This window comes from Bombina bombina, chromosome 1, assembly GCF_027579735.1.
Source record: "Bombina bombina isolate aBomBom1 chromosome 1, aBomBom1.pri, whole genome shotgun sequence".
Classification (NCBI taxonomy): domain Eukaryota; kingdom Metazoa; phylum Chordata; class Amphibia; order Anura; family Bombinatoridae; genus Bombina; species Bombina bombina.
Genome location: NC_069499.1, coordinates 1462961951 through 1462984652, shown reverse-complemented (window position 1 = coordinate 1462984652; position 22702 = coordinate 1462961951). Strand labels below are relative to the sequence as shown.

The window sequence follows — 22702 nt, the reverse complement described above, 5'->3', positions numbered from 1 at the left end:
CAGGATTTTTTTATTACAAAAACAATTAAAGGCCATTAAAAAAAACATTGGAATGTGAATCCTCATGCTATAAATATTTCAAATACTATAGAGTCAAAAATACTATATAGTCAAAAAATTATATTTCTCTTGCAAGGTGTATCCAGTCCACGGATTCATCCTTTACTTGTGGGATATTCTCATTCCCTACAGGAAGTGGCAAAGAGAGCACACAGCAGAGCTGTCCATATAGCTCCCCCTCTAGCTCCACTCCCCAGTCATTCTCTTTGCCGGCTCTAAGCACTAGGGTCTCTCTCGGGAGGGTAAAGTGAATGTGGTGTTAGAATTGTAGTTTTTATTATCTTCAATCAAAAGTTTGTTATTTTAAATGGTACCGGTTTGTACTATTTACTCTCTAGCAGAAAAGGGATGAAGATTTCTGCTGAGAGGAAAATGATTTTAGCATGTTGTAACTAAAATCCACTGCTGTTCCCACACATACTGAGGAGTACCAGAAAACTTCAGTTGGGGGGAACGGTTTGCAGGGTAATCTGCAATGAGGTATGTTCAGTCATTTATTTCTAGACAAGACTGAGATAATGCTAGAAGAGACTGACAATATCCCCATGAGGGGAGGGTAATCTATGTTCACAGACTTAGTAAGGAATTGAATGCTTACATAACAGGGCTAATTATGCTGGTTGACACTGATTCAGGGCAATCGATTGTTTATTTAAGAAAAATATCGTTTGTAGACACTTTGAAAGTCCTTTTGGGGTTCTTTCTGGGGTTATTACCCACGTGGCTGTTTTTTATTCACTTAAGAGTGATTTACTAGGCCTCACAGCTCCGGAGTAGAGTGGGAGGGGCCTAATTTTGCGCCTCAGATGCGCAGTTAGAATTGCAGAGAAGTTCATGCTGCTCCACATGGAGGGTCCTGCTGCTGTTTGAGGGCCTTATAGAAGCTATATTCCCCCAAATCTGATCCCTAAGGGCAGGTAGGGCCACAGCAAGGCTGTGGCAAGGTGCTGTACTAATTTTAACCGGGTGTTGGCTTTAGGCTGCTCCGGTTTGGGAATTAAGGGGTTAATCATTTTGCAACTTGTGGTGCAATCTTATTAAGGCTTTAGGTACACACTGTGAAAATTTCAAGAGGATTGCTGCCTTTTTCACTGTTTTGTAAAATTGTGTGCTCTTTTTATCTCTTAAAGGCACAGTAACGTTTTTTTTCAAATTGTGTTTTTTATTTGATTAAAGTGATTTCCAAGCCTGCTTGTGTATACTACTAGTCTGTTAAACATGTCTGACACTAAGGAAAATCCTTGTTCAATGTGTTTAGAAGCCATGGTGGAACCCCCTCTCAGAATGTGTCCCACTTGTACTGATATGTCTATACACTTTAAAGATCATATTGTTGCACTTAAGAATGTGGCCCAAGATGATTCTCAGACTGAAGGTAACGAGGGTAGCCCATCTGCCTCTCCCCAAGTGTCACAACCAGTTACGCCCGCGCAAGCGACGCCTAGTACCTCTAGTGCGTCTAACTCTTTTACATTACAAGAATTAGCGGCAGTTATGGATAATTCTCTTACAGCCTTCTTATCTAAACTGCCTGTGTTACCTGCAAAGCGTGATAGCTCCGTTTTAAGAACAGATTATGAGCATTCTGATGCTTTGGTAGCCGTATCCGATATACCCTCACAACGCTCTGAAGTGGGAGCGAGGGATTTGATGTCTGAGGGAGAAGTCTCTGATTCAGGAAGAGTTCCTCCTCAGACGGATTCAGATACATTGGCTTTTAAATTTAAACTAGAACACCTCCGCATTTTACTTAGGGAGGTATTAGCTACTCTGGATGACTGCGACCCTTTGGTGATACCAGAGAAATTGTGTAAAATGGACAAGTACCTAGAGGTCCCTGTTTACACGGATACGTTTCCGGTCCCTAAGAGGATTGCGGATATCGTTACTAGGGAGTGGGATAGACCAGGTGTTCCCTTTGCTCCCCCTCCTGTTTTTAAGAAAATGTTCCCCATACCTGACCCTGTGCGGGACTCGTGGCAGACGGTCCCTAAGGTGGAGGGGGCTGTTTCTTCACTTGCTAAACGCACAACCATACCAATTGAAGACAGTTGTGCTTTTAAAGACCCTATGGATAAGATGTTAGAGGGTTTATTTAAGAAAATTTTTGTTCAACAAGGTTTTCTTCTCCAGCCTATTGCCTGCATTATTCCTGTAACTACTGCAGCCGCTTTCTGGTTTGAGGCGCTGGAAGACTCGCTCCAGACAGAGACCTCATATGAGGAAATTATGGATAGAATTAAGGCTCTAAAGCTAGCTAATTCTTTTATCACTGACGCCGCTTTCCAAATAGCTAAGTTAGCGGCAAAAAATTCAGGTTTCGCCATTTTGGCGTGCAGGGCGCTATGGCTAAAGTCCTGGTCGGCCGATGTGTCGTCTAAATCCAAGCTTTTGAACATCCCTTTCAAGGGAAAGACCCTCTTCGGGCCTGAATTGAAAGAGATTATTTCAGAAATCACCGGGGGAAAAGGCCATGCTCTCCCTCAGGACAAGTCCTTTAAGACAAAGAACAAAGCTAATTTTCGTTCCTTTCGTAATTTCAGGAACGGCCCGCTTCATCCTCTCTGGCTGCAAAGCAAGAGAGTAACACTTCACAGCCCAAGGCAACCTGGAAACCTTACCAGGGCTGGAATAAGGGTAAACAGGCCAAAAAGCCTGCAGCTGCCAACAAGACAGCATGAAGGGGTAGCCCCCGATCCGGGACCGGATCTAGTAGGGGGCAGACTCTCTCTCTTCGCTCAGGCCTGGGCAAGAGATGTACACGTTCCTTGGGCGTTAGATATTGTATCCCAGGGATATCTTCTAGAATTCAAGGGTTCTCCTCCAAAGGGGAGGTTCCACATTTCTCGTCTGTCTATAGATCAGACAAAGAAAGAAGCGTTTTTACGCTGTGTAGAAGATCTACATGCAATGGGAGTGATCCACCCTGTTCCAATCATGGAACAAGGGCTGGGTTTTTACTCAAACCTGTTTGTGGTTCCCAAAAAAGAGGGAACTTTCAGACCCATCCTGGATCTAAAAATTCTAAACAGATTCCTAAGAGTCCCATCATTCAAAATGGAGACCATTCGGACAATCTTACCAATGATCCAGGAAGGTCAATATATGACTACCGTGGATCTAAAGGATGCATACCTACACATTCCTATCCACAGAGATCATCACCAGTTTCTCAGGTTTGCCTTTCTGGACAAGCATTACCAGTTTGTGGCTCTTCCTTTCGGCTTAGCCACTGCTCCCAGAATTTTCACAAAGGTGCTAGGGTCCCTCCTGGCGGTTCTAAGACTGCAGGGCCGTCTTTCCAAAGAGCCAAGTCTCACACGGAGATTGTATTGGCCTTTCTGAGGTCTCACGGGTGGAAGGTGAACATCAAAAAGAGTTCCCTTTCCCCTCTCACAAGGGTTCCCTTCCTAGAGACTCTAATAGACTCGGTAGAAATGAAAATATTTCTGACGGAGGTCAGAAAATTAAAACTCTTAACTACTTGCTGAGTTCTTCATTCCATTCCCCGGCCATCTGTGGCTCAGTGCATGGAGACAAACGGATTAATGGTAGTGGCAATGGACATAGTCCCTTTTGCTCGGATACACCTCAGACCACTGCAACTATGCATGCTCAAACAGTGGAATGGGGATTATGCAGATTTGTCTCCTCAAATTCAGTTGGACCAGGAGACCAGAGATTCTCTTCTCTGGTGGTTGTCTCAGGATCACCTGTCTCAGGGAATATGTTTCCGCAGACCAGAGTGGATCATTGTAACGACCGACGCCAGTCTGTTAGGCTGGGGGGCGGTCTGGGACTCCCTGAAAGCTCAGGGCTTATGGTCTCGGGAAGAAACTCTTCTCCCGATAAACATTCTGGAACTGAGGGCGATATTCAACGCTCTTCAGGCATGGCCTCAACTAGCTGCGGCCAAATTCATCAGATTTCAGTCGGACAACATCACGACTGTAGCTTATGTCAATCATCAGGGGGGAACAAAGAGTTCCCTAGCGATGACGGAAGTAACCAAAATAATCAGGTGGGCGGAGGATCACTCCTGCCATCTATCAGCAATTCACATCCCAGGAGTAGACAACTGGGAGGCGGATTTTCTAAGTCGTCAGACTTTTCACTGGGAACTCCACCCGGAGGTATTTGCCCAGCTGACTCAGCTATGGGGCACTCCAGAATTGGATCTGATGGCGTCCCGTCAGAACGCCAAACTTCCTCTCTACGGGTCCAGGTCCCGGGACCCCAAGGTGGTATTGATAGATGCTCTAGCAGCACCTTGGTCCTTCAGTCTGGCTTATGTTTTTCCCCCGTTTCCTCTCCTCCCGCGTCTGGTCGCCAGAATCAAGCAGGAGGAGGCTTCGGTGATTCTGATAGCACCTGCGTGGCCACGCAGGACTTGGTATGCAGACCTAGTGGACATGTCATCTGTCCCACCATGGACACTGCCAATGAGGCAGGATCTTCTAATACAGGGTCCGTTCAAGCATCCAAATTTAGTTTCTCTACGTCTGACTGCTTGGAGATTGAACGCTTAATTCTATCAAAGCGTGGGTTCTCTGAGTCAGTTATAGATACTCTGATTCAGGCTAGAAAGCCTGTCACCAGGAAAATCTACCATAAGATATGGCGGAAATATCTTTGTTGGTGTGAATCCAAGGGTTACTCATGGAGTAAGATAAGGATTCCCAGGATATTGTCCTTTCTCCAAGAAGGATTGGAGAAAGGATTGTCGACTAGTTCCTTAAAAGGACAAATATCTGCTTTGTCTATCCTGTTACACAAGCGTCTGGCAGAGGTACCAGACGTTCAAGCGCTTGCTCAGGCTTTAGTCAGAATCAAGCCTGTCTATAAACCTGTGGCTCCGTCATGGAGTTTGAACCTAGTTCTTTCAGTTCTTCAAGGGGTTCCGTTTGAACTTTTACATTCCATAGACATTAAGTTGTTATCTTGGAAAGTTTTGTTTTTGGTAGCTATCTCTTCTGCTCGAAGAGTTTCAGAATTATCTGCCTTACAGTGTGATTCACCTTACATGGTGTTCCACGCAGATAAGGTAGTTTTGCGTACCAAGCCTGGTTTTCTTCCTAAAGTTGTTTCTAACAAGAATATTAACCAGGAAATAGTTGTTCCTTCTCTGTGTCCTAATCCATCTTCGAAGAAGGAACGTCTATTACACAATCTTGATGTAGTTTGTGCTTTAAATTCTATTTACAAGCAACTAAGGATTTCAGACAAATATCTTTCTTGTTTGTTATCTATTCTGGTAAGAGGAGAGGTCAGAAAGCGACTGCTACCTCTCTTTCCTTTTGGCTGAAAAGCATCATCCGTTTGGCCTATGAGACTGCTGGCCAGCAGCCTCCTGAAAGAATTACTGCTCATTCTTCTCTACATCTGACTGCTTGGAGATTGAACGCTTAATTCTATCAAAGCGTGGGTTCTCTGAGTCAGTTATAGATACTCTGATTCAGGCTAGAAAGCCTGTCACCAGGAAAATCTACCATAAGATATGGCGGAAATATCTTTGTTGGTGTGAATCCAAGGGTTACTCATGGAGTAAGATAAGGATTCCCAGGATATTGTCCTTTCTCCAAGAAGGATTGGAGAAAGGATTGTCGGCTAGTTCCTTAAAAGAACAAATATCTGCTTTGTCTATCCTGTTACACAAGCATCTGGCAGAGGTACCAGACGTTCAAGCGCTTGCTCAGGCTTTAGTCAGAATCAAGCCTGTCTATAAACCTGTGGCTCCGTCATGGAGTTTGAACCTAGTTCTTTCAGTTCTTCAAGGGGTTCCGTTTGAACCTTTACATTCCATAGACATTAAGTTGTTATCTTGGAAAGTTTTGTTTTTGGTAGCTATCTCTTCTGCTCGAAGAGTTTCAGAATTATCTGCCTTACAGTGTGATTCACCTTACATGGTGTTCCACGCAGATAAGGTAGTTTTGCGTACCAAGCCTGGTTTTCTTCCTAAAGTTGTTTCTAACAAGAATATTAACCAGGAAATAGTTGTTCCTTCTCTGTGTCCTAATCCATCTTCGAAGAAGGAACGTCTATTACACAATCTTGATGTAGTTCGTGCTTTAAAGTTCTATTTACAAGCAACTAAGGATTTCAGACAAACATCTTTCTTGTTTGTTATCTATTCTGGTAAGAGGAGAGGTCAGAAAGCGACTGCTACCTCTCTTTCCTTTTGGCTGAAAAGCATCATCCGTTTGGCCTATGAGACTGCTGGCCAGCAGCCTCCTGAAAGAATTACTGCTCATTCTACCAGAGCAGTGGCTTCCACATGGGCTTTCAAAAATGAGGCTTCTGTTGAACAGATTTGTAAGGCAGCGACTTGGTCTTCACTGCATACTTTTGCCAAATTTTACAAATTCGATACTTTTGCTTCTTCGGAGGCTATTTTTGGGAGAAAGGTTTTGCAAGCAGTGGTGCCTTCCGTTTAAGGTACCTGTCTTGTTCCCTCCCTTCATCCGTGTCCTAAAGCTTTGGTATTGGTATCCCACAAGTAAAGGATGAATCCGTGGACTGGATACATCTTGCAAGAGAAAACAGAATTTATGCTTACCTGATAAATTACTTTCTCTTGCGGTGTATCCAGTCCACGGCCCGCCCTGGCATTTAAGTCAGGTAAAAAATTTTTGTTTAAACTACAGTCACCACTGCACCCTATGGTTTCTCCTTTTTCTTCCTAACCTTTGGTCGAATGGGGGGTGGAGCTAGAGGGGGAGCTATATGGACAGCTCTGCTGTGTGCTCTCTTTGCCACTTCCTGTAGGGAATGAGAATATCCCACAAGTAAAGGATGAATCCGTGGACTGGATACACCGCAAGAGAAAGTAATTTATCAGGTAAGCATAAATTCTGTTTTTTCTAGCTGAAGATATTTTGGAATATTAACATGACTTCTAATTTTAAGTGTTTAATATCTATGGTACTTGTAACAATGAGAAAGGAAAGTGTGGGTATCATCACATTCTAATAAATAAATAAATAGACGGCCCCTTCTATTATAGTTTAGGGGGCTGGGGTGATTTCATATTGTTCTGTGATGGTATTAGGTTTTCTAATATACATTCTTATACTTCTTATATTTTGATCATAGAGTATGGAAACAAGAAGTAATATTACAAGCATACTACGGTATGCGACCCAGGATGGTTTTGAGATGGACATCCCCTGGGACAAGAGATCCGGACAAAAACACCAAGAGAGCGATTCTCTTGATCAGTTGTCCAGAGAAATCTGTGGAGACAGATCAGAATGATCGACGTTCCACTGCTTCAGCATGCGCAGTTGCAACAGTCTAAGGTGAAACCTGGCAAAGGAAATGGATGTCCATGCTGGACACCATGAAACCAATTACCTCCATACACCGTGCCACAGATGGCCTTAAGGAGGTCTGGAGACCAAGACATGTTGAAGCTAGCCTGAGCAAACCAAGAGCTCTTGGAAGCCGGCAATCTTCATACTGAATACAATACGTGGTGAATGCTGTAACCTTCCTTCTGTATGGCAATTTTGGAACAGAATGGACTGCATGACATAGGACGAATGGTACATCTATGGTAAGACCTATGCTATACCCTATGCATGCACTAAAATACAATCTTTGATGTGGATTATTGCTCTTATAGCACGTTATTGGTACATCTTGGTAAGAAAGCATACAAAGTACTAAGTGTGAGGCGTGGCTCACTACCTGTGTGAATATAAAGTGGAGTGGAACTGATAGCTTGCTATATAAAGTTTGGTACATCTGTGGTAAGATCACCTGTATACTTTGTATTTGCTCATTATGCAATGTGTTGCCTAAGGTAAATCTTTTGGTAAGAACGGGTATATAATATCCATTATGAAGATTTCTGCATTTGCAAATAAAATATCCAGTGTGAGGCGTTGTTTATTATCTGTGTGAACACATGGTGTAGCAGAATGGCCTGCTTGGTACATCTATGGTAAGATCAGATATGTATCCCACACACGCCTAAATGTTGCAATCATTTGCTTAAAGTATATCTTTTGATTCAAACGGATACATTGTATTCACGGCCTGTCCAATCAGGTGATTTTTGGAGGCTGACCCCTCCCACTTCTACATTCACCATAGGGAGGAGGTGAATGAACTTTTGTTAGCATTGCATGAACTTTATATTTGCTTGCTTGCTCATGTATATCTATATGTTTCTCTGTCTTGTTCCAAACTGTATACATTTACTCTGTGATCACAGGTGATTATAAATTGGATTTATAAGAGGATAATTTCATCTGTATTGTATCCTGCCGTTTGTTTAAGCAAGGCTATGTATGCCTGTGATGCTAGATACAATTCATTTGCTGTTTTATTACCTGTACTTTGCTATATGCGACTGATATAGAATATATATATAGCTATATATCTCACATGGAAAGACCCTTAGGCCACAGCTCGCACAACGGAGCCCGCGGAGCAGCGGCAGACACTGGGACACAGACAACCCCAATGCCGGATGACACACAAGCAACGGAAAGGCAATACCCGCCGAGAGACAAGGCAGAAAAGCAAGCAAGGGGACCGGGCCACACTCAACCTGCAGGGCGCCATGCTGGAATAGATCCCTGGAATCCTGGCTACACAATCACACTTGCTGGAGACCTGTCTACATCTAAACCCAGAGAACTCGCATACCAGGCAGAACACAGGCGATAACAGAAAGTCCTGCTGCAAGGAGTCCAGCTGGGAGACGGACACAGCAGCAGTGCTGCACTTGAGGTACCAGTGTGAGAGTCAAAAATTCAGACAGGCCCCAAGATTAAGCAACGCAAGAAAGGCGTACAATAACACTGACTGTATTTTATTTACCAACCCCATTTTAATACATATTCCTACACAAATTAACTGAATCCTAAGCGATTTCACATCTTAATGCTACAGATGCCTAAGCGCCACAACAACTAGCAAGCACATGGTAACCAAACTTTGTTCCGGCACCAACTAAAATAACTGAACTGAATCCTACACGATTTCATATCTTGATGCTGGGGATGCCTGAGTGTTACAACAAATAGCAAACACATGGTAACCAGAATTTCTTCATTTTAAAAGAGTGTTGTAGTACATGTATGATCTAAGTCAGGGACTTGAAAGAAAGTTTATTACAGCCACGTGATAGGGAGAGTGAAAAAAGAGAAAAAAAAAAAAAAAAGAGGCCCTTGCAAATCCTCTCACATGTATCTCCTGCTATCCACCATTTTTAAAGCAACAGTGACACCTAGTGGCACAAGCACATCAAGCTCTATTTTTCTCTGAACTGTATTATTATCACAATATCAGTGCCTTATATACCTCACATGAAGGTTGATAAATACTTCAAACCTATCACCAACACATTAGAAAGCAGGATGACCTCAAAATCAAAGCAAACCGACAGGAGGCAGAGGCATGTTACAGAATCACAGATTGACAATCCCCCTTACTCCTCTCAACCAGCAATTACCGAATCAACAAATCTGCTACAAGAATTAAAATCCTTTTTTTTGCCTAAAATGGAATCTCTTCAAACAGGCATGGACACTTTAACCAATGAGGTGCGCCAATTTTCTACACGCATGAATCAGGCAGAACAGAGGATTTCAGATGTGGAGGACAGACAGAACAGCACCTCTACCTCCATCAAACAACTACTACGGCAAAACCAGGCACTACAAGACAAGGTTGAAGATCTTGAAAACCGTAGTAGGCGAAACAACCTCCGCATAATTGGAGTTCCAGAAAGCATCAAGAGTAAAGATCTGCTGGAATTTACAGCCCTCACGTTTCCAAAACTGCTAGGTGTCGATCCAGATCGTCTCCCTCTGGATGTGGAAAGAGCCCACCGTATCGGCCCAGACAACGGCCTCTCTACTACCTCCGCAACCAGACCCCGTCAGGTTATATTTAAGTGTCTGAACTACCAAGAAAAACTTGCTTTACTGCGGGCTTATAGGTTGCATGAGGCTGATGTTATTTTTGAAGGGAAAAAGCTCCTACTGTTTCAGGACTTCTCAGCAGAAGTAACTAAGCTACGCAAGGAATTTGCCCCCTATTGCTCCAAACTATATGAGGAGGGCAGACAAGTGGCACTTCTCTATCCTGCCAAACTCAGGCTACAGACCCCTAGGGGTGCCAAATTCTTCCGATCTCCCAAAGAACTGAAAGTTTTTCTAGAAATGGAGAAACAGCAAGTGGATCCAGGAACCTGAACATATACAATTTTGCTGCCTGGTTTTTCTTTTTCTTTTTCAAAATGATGGTTTACATGAAACGAGAGGTCCCCCAAGCTGAAGATCCTCCACTCGCTGGTGGGGTCACACCTTGGAAATGGACACAGGAGTGGTCCCTAAAGAGAGCTGCTCTATACACTCCTGGAGCCCCCACCTCTTTAGAACATAAGTTATTACAAACTGTTGTTGTTGTTGTTGTTGTTGTTCTTGTTTTTTTAATGATTTATTTTATTTATTTTGCATACCTTTTTCCATTTTTGGGTAATCTACATACTGACCATATATTTGGCCCTGATGCCATCAAGCCAAGTTACCTAACCATTTCCCATTGTATTCTAAATAGCCCTCATAATATGCTGTACCGATATCATCTTTCGTTTATAAAACACGTACCATTGTATACTTTAACTTTATTTTTCCCTCTACTCTAGTGGAATACTTAAGGGCTGAGCTCGGCGGATGGGCTAACTGCAAATGGAGATTCCGACCAATGACGAATTCATTGACTGATCACTTCTCATCGATACTGTATGTGAGTCCTCTTCTCTTCCATATCACACAACAGATCACAAAAAAGTTACCACTACACTCCCTCACCTTTTCCCTCAGGATACTATCCACACCTTGGTTACAGCCCCTATTTCTAGCACTATTTGCCCCTTGTACCTCCACACAGATGCATCATCCCAAATATTCCATCAATCCCTTCCATGGCCACAAACCTTAAGATAGTATCTTGGAATGTGGGGGGCATAACTTCCCCAGCCAAGAGGAGCAAAATCATCCAATTTCTTAACTCATTACATGCTGATATTGCTCTATTGCAAGAAACGCACCTCACGGCTGAGGAACACGAAAAATTAAAAATAAGGTGGGTGGGGCGCATTTTTTACTCCCCTTCGGAGGGCAGGAAATGTGGGGTGGCCATCCTAATACGCAAAAACTTGCCAGTAACTTTTTCATGTTGACGCAAATAAGTATCAGTTATGTAATGTATATGGCCCCAATCATTCCGATCAGATGTTCTGGGCGTCTCTTCAATCACTCATTGCCCTACACTCAGATTCCCCAGTGATAGTGGGAGGGGATTTTAACATGGCGCAAGCACTTCCATTAGATAGATTCCCGGACCCAACACTTCCTCTTACACAGCAAAGATCACACCCCAAACATAAAAAAGAAATACAAATAATATCGACTTTCAGGGAAGGGCTGGGACTACATGACCTCTGGAGGTCCAGACACCCAGACTACAGGGATTATACCTGTGTCTCTAAGACTCATCATACTTTCTCACGCATTGACTACTTCCTCACATCTCCTCAACTTGCTCCTAATATACTAGACAGTTCTATCCTCCCAATCACAATTTCAGACCATGCTCCCATAAAACTAACTTTACAGCCATGCAAACTGCCTCCTTTCCAAAGAGCTTGGAGGTTCCCTTCATATCTATACACTAATGCAGATTTCCGCCAACACCTGAAGGCCTTCTGGCTAGAATACACTTCTGACAACAACCAACACAGAGCCAACCCTGACTTGTTTTGGCATGCCTCTAAAGCGGTTATTAGGGGAAGAATCACAGCCTACACGTCAAATCACACTAAGTCACAAGCGAAAGTCACCACACAACTCCTTTGTAACTTGACTGAGGCATACAATACATACCTAACTAACCCTACAACACTGAATCGTCAGAAATACTATGATGCCAAGAAAGAGAGAGACTCACACTTGCAGATCCTAGACCATAAGTTTAATATACATCGACAGGGGAGGTTTTATAGACATGGGAATAAGGCTGGCAGACTTCTGGCAAACTTGGTGAAATTACACACACCTAAATCCATCATAACAGCAATCAAATCTGGGACACACCTTAAGACGGACACCAAAGATATAATGAAGGAATTCACAACATACTACAAATCACTATACACCAGTCAAAACATAAAAGCAGAAGACAAGCACACATTTTGGAGTAAGGTTACCATACCCCAACTAACTGAAACACAGAGAGATAATCTTAACTCGCCCATACATATACAGGAAGTGCTGAAGGCCATTGGCACCTCAAAAATAGGAAAGGCTGCAGGACCAGACTCCCTTCCTATCGAATATTATAAGATCCTTAGCACCGATATAGCCCCAGTACTAGCTTCCACCTACACTAGTTACCTGTTAGGAACATCTACCCCAGATGCAAGGTTTACAGATGCTAACATATGTATTCTACCAAAGCCAAACAGAGACCATACATTAACCTCCTCATACAGACCGATATCTCTGCTTAACAGCGATTACAAATTATATACCAAAATCTTGGCAAGCAGGTTGGCAAACATACTGCCAGATCTGGTGCACCCAGACCAAACTGGCTTCATTAAGAATCGATCCTGAGTAATTAACATTAGGAAAACATTAGCTATCATAGCTCACTACTGCAACTCATATTATACAGAACACCAAAAACCCACTGTAGATGCATGTTTACTCGCCATTGACGCCGAAAAAGCGTTCGATAGAATAGAATGGGACCACCTCTATACCTCTCTGGAACAGTTTGGCATACATGGGCAATTCCTGCAAGCACTCCAACAACTATACACTTCACCCTCAGCTTCCATACTCATTAATGGTCAAATATCTCCCTCATTCCGCTTAGAAAGGGGAACCAGACAGGGATGCCCCCTGTCCCCACTACTCTTCAACCTGGCAATTGAACCCCTGGCATGCTACATCCGCCAACACAGTGAGGGTCTAAAAATTCACAGACAGACAGTACACTTATCTTTATATGCTGATGACCTCCTATTATATGTCCCCAATCCACATATTAACCTACCTGAAATATTACACATCTTAGAACTATTCGGTAATGTTTCCGGTTATAAAATCAACATAGACAAGTCCGAATTAACATGGCTACGTAATACAAATAAAACACAACTGCAGGGCATTGATTTTAAAATAACTAAGGGCACCTTCACATACCTGGGAATACATCTCAATATCGATGTGAACAAATTGTACCACCTAAATATAGGCAAAACAATAACTCACATTCAAAATCAGATGACAGGCTGGAGAAATCTACCTCTCTCACTGACGGGTAGAACCCAACTCCTGAAAATGATTATACTACCAAAATTACTTTATCCCCTACAGATGCTACCTCTTTTACTGACCAAAAGAGATCTCGGCAACTTGTCGGCTCTGTTTGGCAAATTTATCTGGCAACACAGGAAACCGAGAATTAATAGACTCCATCTGGCAATGCCAGTTGGGGCGGGCGGACTTGGTCTCCCTAATCTTCAATGGTACAACTGGGCATCTCTATCTAAGATAGTGGTGGGGTGGCTGACACAATCCGATTACTTCTCTCCTCCTGTGGAAAGAGAACTCCTGACACCCATACACCCGGCCTTCCTGCCACACACATCGATGGCGACACTCCCCCCACACATAAAGCAAAACATACTTTTCAGAGATCCGCTGAGAGCCTGGGCCAAGCTATGCAAAACATGGGGAATAAAGTTCATATTTAGCAAATACTTACCGCTCCAAGGGAACCCCAACTTCATTCCAGGGTATACCACAACTGTCTTTCAACACTGGGAACAAAAGGGTTTGACCACGGTAGCGCAACTGATTAACCCCCTGACACAGCAGATACACCCCTTCAACGACCTACGAACGCAGTATGCCCTCCCTATCACACACAGATTCGCTTATTTCCAGAGTAGACATTATGTGCAAAGCCCACTGACAGAAGGTTTAGCTTCCCTGGACATAACTAAGATTGCTTCCCTTTGCAACATGGCAGCTCAAGGACAACACTCCATATCCCCCATTTACAAACTGATAGTTGCACATCATGAACCACAAACACTGCATGACATCACTACTAAATGGCAAGACCAAAGGATCCCTGAAGTAATGGAAGAACATATCACACAGAGCATAACTAGGGTAAGAGTAGCCACCCTTTCAGAGAGCCTACGAGAAACGCAAACTAAATTCCTGCATCATGCATACATAACACCTCACATCAGATCCAAATGGGTTCAAGATGCTATAGATGAATGCCCTAAATGCTCAGCTCATACCCCAGACTTAGTACACCTAGTGTGGGACTGCCCGAAACTACGGAGATTTTGGGGCAAGACCAAATTTTGGCTGTCAAAAGTACTTACAACAGATATAACTTTAACGGTAACTAGTGTGTTCCTCTTCCAAGACACCTCTCCATCCTCCAACCACCAGAGGTTCTTTAACCTCGTAGTGCTCATGGCTAGGAGATTGATCCTGCAATACTGGGTTAAAAATAGGGAACCCCCCTTCAAAAAACTAATTCATGCCCTATACCAACAATTCCTGGTAGAACTTGCAGACACACAGAGTGACCAAGATGCTAGAATTAAATCATTTATGAACAAGTGGGACGCATACCTTATGTACCTACCGAAGGGCCTTAGGAAAAAAGTATTACGTCCCTTTAAACACTCTGTGTTTATGCTGACTGAAAACTTGCGTGGACGCTGGTACACCTCAGAATCCGACTCTGACCCTTAAACTGACCACGACTGACTGACCTGAGGGACTCTTGGTCCAGTGAGGAGACCCATGAATGGGGGCCACAGCCATCCGCCGTAGCAGAAGCCTGAATATCAATTCCATTACACTTACATAGTGAAGGTACCTAGATTGCTTTATGTCTCATATTTTGTACCCGGTGTTAATTATTGGCAATACTGCCTCTGATTTTAGGAATGTTCAAGGTTTTTCAATATAGCAGACTATGTAACAGACCTGCACACGCACAGTCATGATTGACGCAGGATGAGACTTACATGGGTGATGAAGAATTCACCAATGTGCGGTTAGTGCCTAGGAGCGAGTTTCTAATATACCTCGAAATACATAATCTTACAATGTCAGTGATCTCTTTGATGCGGATTGCCATTATCTCTTACCTAACTAATTATTTACTTTATTCTTATTGTTATCTTATTCTCCTTATTTTATTTTATTTTATATTATTTTTAGTTATTTTTCTTTTTCTTTTTGTTGTTGAGGTTATGTTTTGTTATAACTGTTCTAAGTATGAAAAGGGGCCTGACCGCCTCACATGGCTCAAGAAAAGACTTTATGAACTTTGATCGGACCCAGCCGCATTGAAAAGTCTATACTGTGATATACACTGTTATGTCAAGGAATGAATATAATTGTGTAATGCTATGTGATGTTGATCGGGTTTACCCTGAGAAAAAATTTGAAAAATAAAGTTGTTAAAAAGCTATATATCTCACATATGTATGCAGCTCTGTGGTGTTACTTTACCTCTGCATGTATAAGTGATATACTAGAGCGCTACCTGTTTTGTTTTTCTTAGCTTTCCGATACAGGAAATGGTACTAATTGTGTGATTTAATGATACAGGCTTGTATTATACTGATATGAGATGTAGTTCTGGTTTTAATTTGTATATAGTGGTGTGGTTGCATGTTTTTGCTCTATTTTTGAGATGGCAGGGCATGTTTGGGCAAACTTCTTTTGTACATGCTATATGAGTTTCATAAATTGTTAAAATCACCTCATATGTGTGCCGTTTTTATTCCCTTTCTTTTTTAGAGGATTATTGTATTCTCTAATATTTTTCTCTCTCCTTTTTAGTAAGATATCATTAATATTTAATGTTTACCTTAAAGGATATATGTGTAGGTTTGTTACTCTTTGTGTATTTATGGCCAGATTCCAAGTTGAGTGCAAAATATTGCTTTTTCGAAAGAGATATTTGCGCTCAATTTAGTAATACAAGCGCACGCAAGTATGGTATTGGTATTACAAGCGAGGTGTAATGTGAACGCCACCTCCCAATGCTCGGAAGCATTGCGCTCACAAGTGTGCTTCCATAGGTTCCAACAGCTTAAGAACTACCGCAGCTAGTGGGTAAGTAGCGATGCGATGTGCAGCTATTTTAAATATATATGTAAATGAATATATACATTTATATTTATGTGTTAATGTGTATATACACATATTAACATATAAATATATATGTATCTAAACAAATACATATATATATTTACTGGGAACAATGTAACAGCACTTTTCAGTGCCTTTTTTTTCCTAACAACGCCCACCCACCAGCTTTAGCCCCCCAAAAACTGCTTAGTTCGGTTTTTAAAAAATAAATTAAAAAATGCTACATTTTATTTTATTTTTAGAAAAAGGGACCTCACACTTTATTTTGGGGGACATTTAAAAAATTAACCAAAGGTCTGACTTCTAATCTAATCTCTGGTTAATTTTTCAAGTGCTTATGGCTGGTTATTTATTGCGCGCCCGTAAACGGGCAAATTTGCCTCTTTTGAAGGTGCGGTATAAATTAGCACTCCATTTGTAATCTAGCACTTAATGTTTAGGGATGCACCCAGTGTGTGGAAGATTTTCGGAAACAAACTTTAACAAGCAAACACAAAGATGTGTCATTTCTTCTGTTATGTGTGATCAGTCCACGGGTCATCATTACTTCTGGGATATAACTCCTCCCCAACAGGAAATGCAAGAGGATTCACCCAGCAGAGTTGCATATAGCTCCTCCCCTCTACGTCAGTCCCAGTCATTCTCTTGCACCCAACGACTAGATAGGATGTGTGAGAGGACTATGGTGATTATACTTAGTTTTTATGACTTCAATCAAAAGTTTGTTATTTTACAATAGCACCGGAGCGTGTTATTACTTCTCTGGCAGAGTTTGAGGAAGAATCTGCCAGAGTTTTTTACTATGATTTTAACCGGAGTAGTTAAGATCATATTGCTGTTCTCGGCCATCTGAGGGAGGTAAAAGCTTCAGATCAGGGGACAGCGGGCAGATGAATCTGCATTGAGGTATGTAGCAGTTTTTATTTTCTGAATGGAATTGATGAGAAAATCCTGCCATACCGTTATAATGACATGTATGTATACACTTCAGTATTCTGGGGATGGTATTTCACCGGAACTACTCTGTTAAAAGTCACTAATCCTTTTAAAAAGTATTTATCATGTTAAACGTTTTTGCTGGAATGTAGAATCGTTTACATTGCTGAGGTACTGAGTGAATAAATATTTGGGCATTATTTTCCACTTGGCAGTTGTTTGCTTTTAATTGTGACAGTTTCGTTTCTCTTCACTGCTGTGTGTGTGAGGGAGGGGCCGTTTTTTGCCCCCTTTGCTACGCATCAAAAAATTCCAGTCAGTTACTCTTATATTTCCTGCATGATCCGGTTCATCTCTGACAGATCTCAGGGGTCTTCAAACTTCTTTGGAGGGAGGTAGATTCTCTCAGCAGAGCTGTGAGAATTATATATTGACTGTGAATAAAAACGTTGCTCTGTAATTTTTATGTCAAATTTAATTAATGTTATTTTACTAATGGGAACAAACCTTTGCTAAAAGTTGTGTTGTTTTAAAGTTTGATGCTATAACTGTTTTTCAGTTCATTATTTCAACTGTCATTTAATCGTTTAGTACCTCTTTGAGGCACAGTACGTTTTTGCTAAAAAAGATTATAACCAAGTTGCAAGTTTATTGCTAGTGTGTTAAACATGTCTGACTCAGAGGAAGATATCTGTGTCATTTGTTCCAATGCCAAGGTGGAGCCCAATAGAAATTTATGTACTAACTGTATTGATGCTACTTTAAATAAAAGTCAATCTGTACAATGTGAACAAATTTCACCAAACAGCGAGGGGAGAGTTATGCCGACTAACTCGCCTCACGCGGCAGTACCTGCATCTCCCGCCCGGGAGGTGCGTGATATTATGGCGCCTAGTACATCTGGGCGGCCATTACAGATAACATTACAAGATATGGCTACTGTTATGACTGAAGTTTTGTCTAAATTACCAGAACTAAGAGGCAAGCGTGATCACTCTGGGGTGAGAACAGAGTGCGCTGATAATACTAGGGCCATGTCTGATACTGCGTCACAGCTTGCAGAGCATGAGGACGGAGAGCTTCATTCTGTGGGTGACGGTTCTGATCCAAACAGATTGGATTCAGATATTTCAAATTTTAAATTTAAATTGGAGAACCTCCGTGTATTACTAGGGGAGGTCTTAGCAGCTCTCAATGATTGTAACACCGTTGCAATACCAGAGAAACTGTGTAGGTTGGATAAATACTTTGCGGTACCGGCGAGTACTGACGTTTTTCCTATACCTAAGAGACTAACTGAAATTGTTACTAAGGAGTGGGATAGACCCGGTGTGCCGTTCTCACCCCCTCCGATATTTAGAAAAATGTTTCCAATAGACGCTACCACACGGGACTTATGGCAAACGGTCCCTAAGGTGGAGGGAGCAGTTTCTACTTTAGCTAAGCGTACCACTATCCCGGTGGAGGATAGCTGTGCTTTTTCAGATCCAATGGATAAAAAATTAGAGGGTTACCTTAAGAAAATGTTTGTTCAACAAGGTTTTATATTGCAACCCCTTGCATGTATCGCGCCGATTACGGCTGCGGCAGCATTTTGGATTGAGTCTCTGGAAGAGAACCTTAGTTCATCTACGATAGACGACATTACGGACAGGCTTAGAGTCCTTAAACTAGCTAATTCATTCATTTCGGAGGCCGTAGTACATTTAACCAAACTTACGGCTAAGAACTCAGGATTCGCCATACAGGCACGTAGGGCGCTGTGGCTAAAATCCTGGTCAGCTGATGTTACTTCTAAGTCCAAATTACTTAATATACCTTTCAAGGGGCAGTCTTTATTTGGGCCCGGTTTGAAAGAAATTATCGCTGACATTACAGGAGGTAAGGGCCACGCCCTACCTCAAGACAAAGCCAAAGCTAAGGCTAGACAGTCTAATTTTCGTCCCTTTCGGAATTTCAAAACAGGAGCAGCATCAACCTCCACTGCACCAAAACAGGAAGGAGCTGTTGCTCGTTACAGGCAAGGCTGGAAGCCTAACCAGTCCTGGAACAAGAGCAAGCAGGCCAGGAAACCTGCTGCTGCCCCAAAGACGGCATGAACCGAGAGCCCCCGATCCGGGACCGGATCTAGTGGGGGGCAGACTTTCTCTCTTCGCCCAGGCCTGGGCAAGAGATGTTCAGGATCCCTGGGCACTAGAGATCATATCTCAGGGATACCTTCTAGACTTCAAATTATCTCCCCCAAGAGGGAGATTTCATCTGTCAAGGTTGTCAACAAACCAGATAAAGAAAGAAGCGTTTCTACGCTGTGTACAAGATCTGTTATTAATGGGAGTGATCCATCCGGTTCCGCGGTCGGAACAAGGACAAGGGTTCTACTCAAACCTGTTTGTGGTTCCCAAAAAAGAGGGAACTTTCAGGCCAATCTTAGATTTAAAGATTCTAAACAAATTCCTAAGAGTTCCATCGTTCAAAATGGAAACTATTCGGACAATCTTACCCATGATCCAAAAGGGTCAGTACATGACCACAGTGGATTTAAAAGATGCTTACCTTCACATACCGATCCACAAAGATCATCACCGGTATCTAAGGTTTGCCTTCTTAGACAGGCACTACCAGTTTGTAGCTCTTCCATTCGGATTGGCTACGGCTCCAAGAATCTTCACAAAGGTTCTGGGGGCCCTTCTGGCGGTACTAAGACCGCGAGGGATTTCGGTAGCTCCGTACCTAGACGACATTCTAATACAAGCTTCAAGCTTTCAAACTGCCAAGTCTCATACAGAGTTAGTTCTGGCATTTCTAAGGTCGCATGGATGGAAAGTGAACGAAAAGAAGAGTTCTCTCTTTCCTCTCACAAGAGTTCCATTCTTGGGGACTCTTATAGATTCTGTAGAAATGAAGATTTATCTGACAGAAGACAGATTAACAAAGCTTCTAAATGCATGCCGTGTCCTTCATTCCATTCAACTCCCGTCAGTAGCTCAATGCATGGAGGTGATCGGCTTAATGGTAGCAGCAATGGACATAGTTCCCTTTGCACGCCTACATCTCAGACCGCTGCAATTGTGCATGCTGAGTCAGTGGAATGGGGATTACTCAGATTTGTCCCCCACTCTGAATCTGGATCAAGAGACCAGAAACTCTCTTCTATGGTGGCTTTCTCGGCCACATCTGTCCAGGGGGATGCCGTTCAGCAGGCCGGACTGGACAATTGTAACAACAGACACCAGCCTTCTAGGTTGGGGCGCTGTCTGGAATTCTCTGAAGGCTCAGGGACAATGGAGTCAGGAGGAAAGTCTCCTGCCAATAAACATTCTGGAATTGAGAGCAGTTCTCAATGCCCTTCTAGCTTGGCCCCAGTTAAAGACTCGGGGGTTCATCAGGTTTCAGTCGGACAACATCACGACTGTAGCTTACATCAACCATCAAGGAGGGACAAGAAGCTCCCTAGCAATGATAGAAGTATCAAAGATAATTCGCTGGGCAGAGTCTCACTCTTGCCACCTGTCAGCAATCCACATCCCGGGAGTGGAGAACTGGGAGGCGGATTTCTTGAGTCGCCAGACTCTTCATCCGGGGGAGTGGGAACTTCATCCGGAGGTCTTTGCCCAAATACTTCGACGTTGGGGCAAACCAGAGATAGATCTCATGGCGTCTCGCCAGAACGCCAAACTTCCTCGCTACGGGTCCAGATCCAGGGATCCGGGAGCGGTTCTGATAGATGCTTTGACAGCACCTTGGAACTTCGGGATGGCTTATGTGTTTCCACCCTTCCCGCTGCTTCCTCGATTGATTGCCAAAATCAAACAGGAGAGAGCATCAGTGATTCTAATAGCGCCTGCATGGCCACGCAGGACTTGGTATGCAGATCTAGTGGACATGTCATCCTGTCCGCCTTGGTCTCTACCTCGAAGACAGGACCTTCTGATACAGGGTCCATTCAAACATCAAAATCTAACTTCTCTGAAGCTGACTGCTTGGAAATTGAACGCTTGATTTTATCAAAACGTGGTTTTTCTGAGTCGGTTATTGATACCCTGATACAGGCTAGGAAGCCTGTTACTAGAAAGATTTACCATAAAATATGGCGTAAATACCTATACTGGTGCGAATCCAAAGGTTACTCCTGGAGTAAGGTTAGGATCGCTAGGATATTGTCTTTTCTACAAGAAGGTTTAGAAAAGGGTTTATCAGCTAGTTCATTAAAGGGACAGATTTCAGCTCTGTCCATCTTGTTACACAGGCGTCTGTCAGAAAATCCAGACGTCCAGACCTTTTGTCAGGCTTTAGCTAGGATCAAGCCTGTGTTTAAAGCTGTTGCTCCGCCATGGAGTTTAAACTTAGTTCTTAACGTTTTACAGGGTGTTCCGTTTGAACCCCTTCATTCCATTGATATAAAATTGTTATCTTGGAAAGTTCTGTTTTTAATGGCTATTTCCTCGGCTCGAAGAGTCTCTGAGTTATCAGCCTTACATTGTGATTCTCCTTATCTGATTTTTCACTCAGACAAGGTAGTTCTGCGTACTAAACCTGGGTTCTTACCTAAGGTAGTCACTAACAGGAACATCAATCAAGAGATTGTTGTTCCATCCTTGTGTCCAAATCCTTCTTCAAAGAAGGAACGTCTTCTACACAATCTGGATGTAGTTCGTGCCCTCAAGTTCTACTTGCAGGCAACTAAAGATTTTCGCCAAACTTCTTCCCTGTTTGTCGTTTATTCTGGACAGAGGAGAGGTCAAAAAGCTTCTGCTACCTCTCTCTCCTTTTGGCTTCGTAGCATAATACGTTTAGCCTATGAGACTGCTGGACAGCAGCCTCCTGAAAGAATTACAGCTCACTCCACTAGAGCTGTGGCTTCCACTTGGGCCTTTAAGAATGAGGCCTCTGTCGAACAGATTTGCAAGGCTGCAACTTGGTCTTCGCTTCATACTTTTTCCAAATTTTACAAATTTGACACTTTTGCTTCTTCGGAGGCTATTTTTGGGAGAAAGGTTCTTCAGGCAGTGGTTCCTTCTGTATAATGAGCCTGCCTATCCCTCCCGTCATCCGTGTACTTTTGCTTTGGTATTGGTATCCCAGAAGTAATGATGACCCGTGGACTGATCACACATAACAGAAGAAAACATAATTTATGCTTACCTGATAAATTCCTTTCTTCTGTTGTGTGATCAGTCCACGGCCCGCCCTGTTTTAAGGCAGGTAAATATCTTTTAAATTATACTCCAGTCACCACTTCACCCTGGTTACTCCTTTCTCGTTGATTCTTGGTCGAATGACTGGGACTGACGTAGAGGGGAGGAGCTATATGCAACTCTACTGGGTGAATCCTCTTGCATTTCCTGTTGGGGAGGAGTTATATCCCAGAAGTAATGATGACCCGTGGACTGATCACACAACAGAAGAAAGGAATTTATCAGGTAAGCATAAATTATGTTTTTACCACCTATAAGGTATTAAACTTAGTAGCTTGTTTAAGAGGCATC

At 42.8% G+C, this 22702-nt stretch overlaps 1 protein-coding gene across 1 annotated transcript in view; it reads right to left on the bottom strand.

Annotated features, from left to right (window-relative positions):
- The window catches only part of CARD14 (caspase recruitment domain family member 14), a 170691-nt gene that overhangs the window by 9668 nt on the left and 138321 nt on the right, over nt 1-22702 (bottom strand). The gene's annotated exons all lie outside the window — the stretch shown is intronic.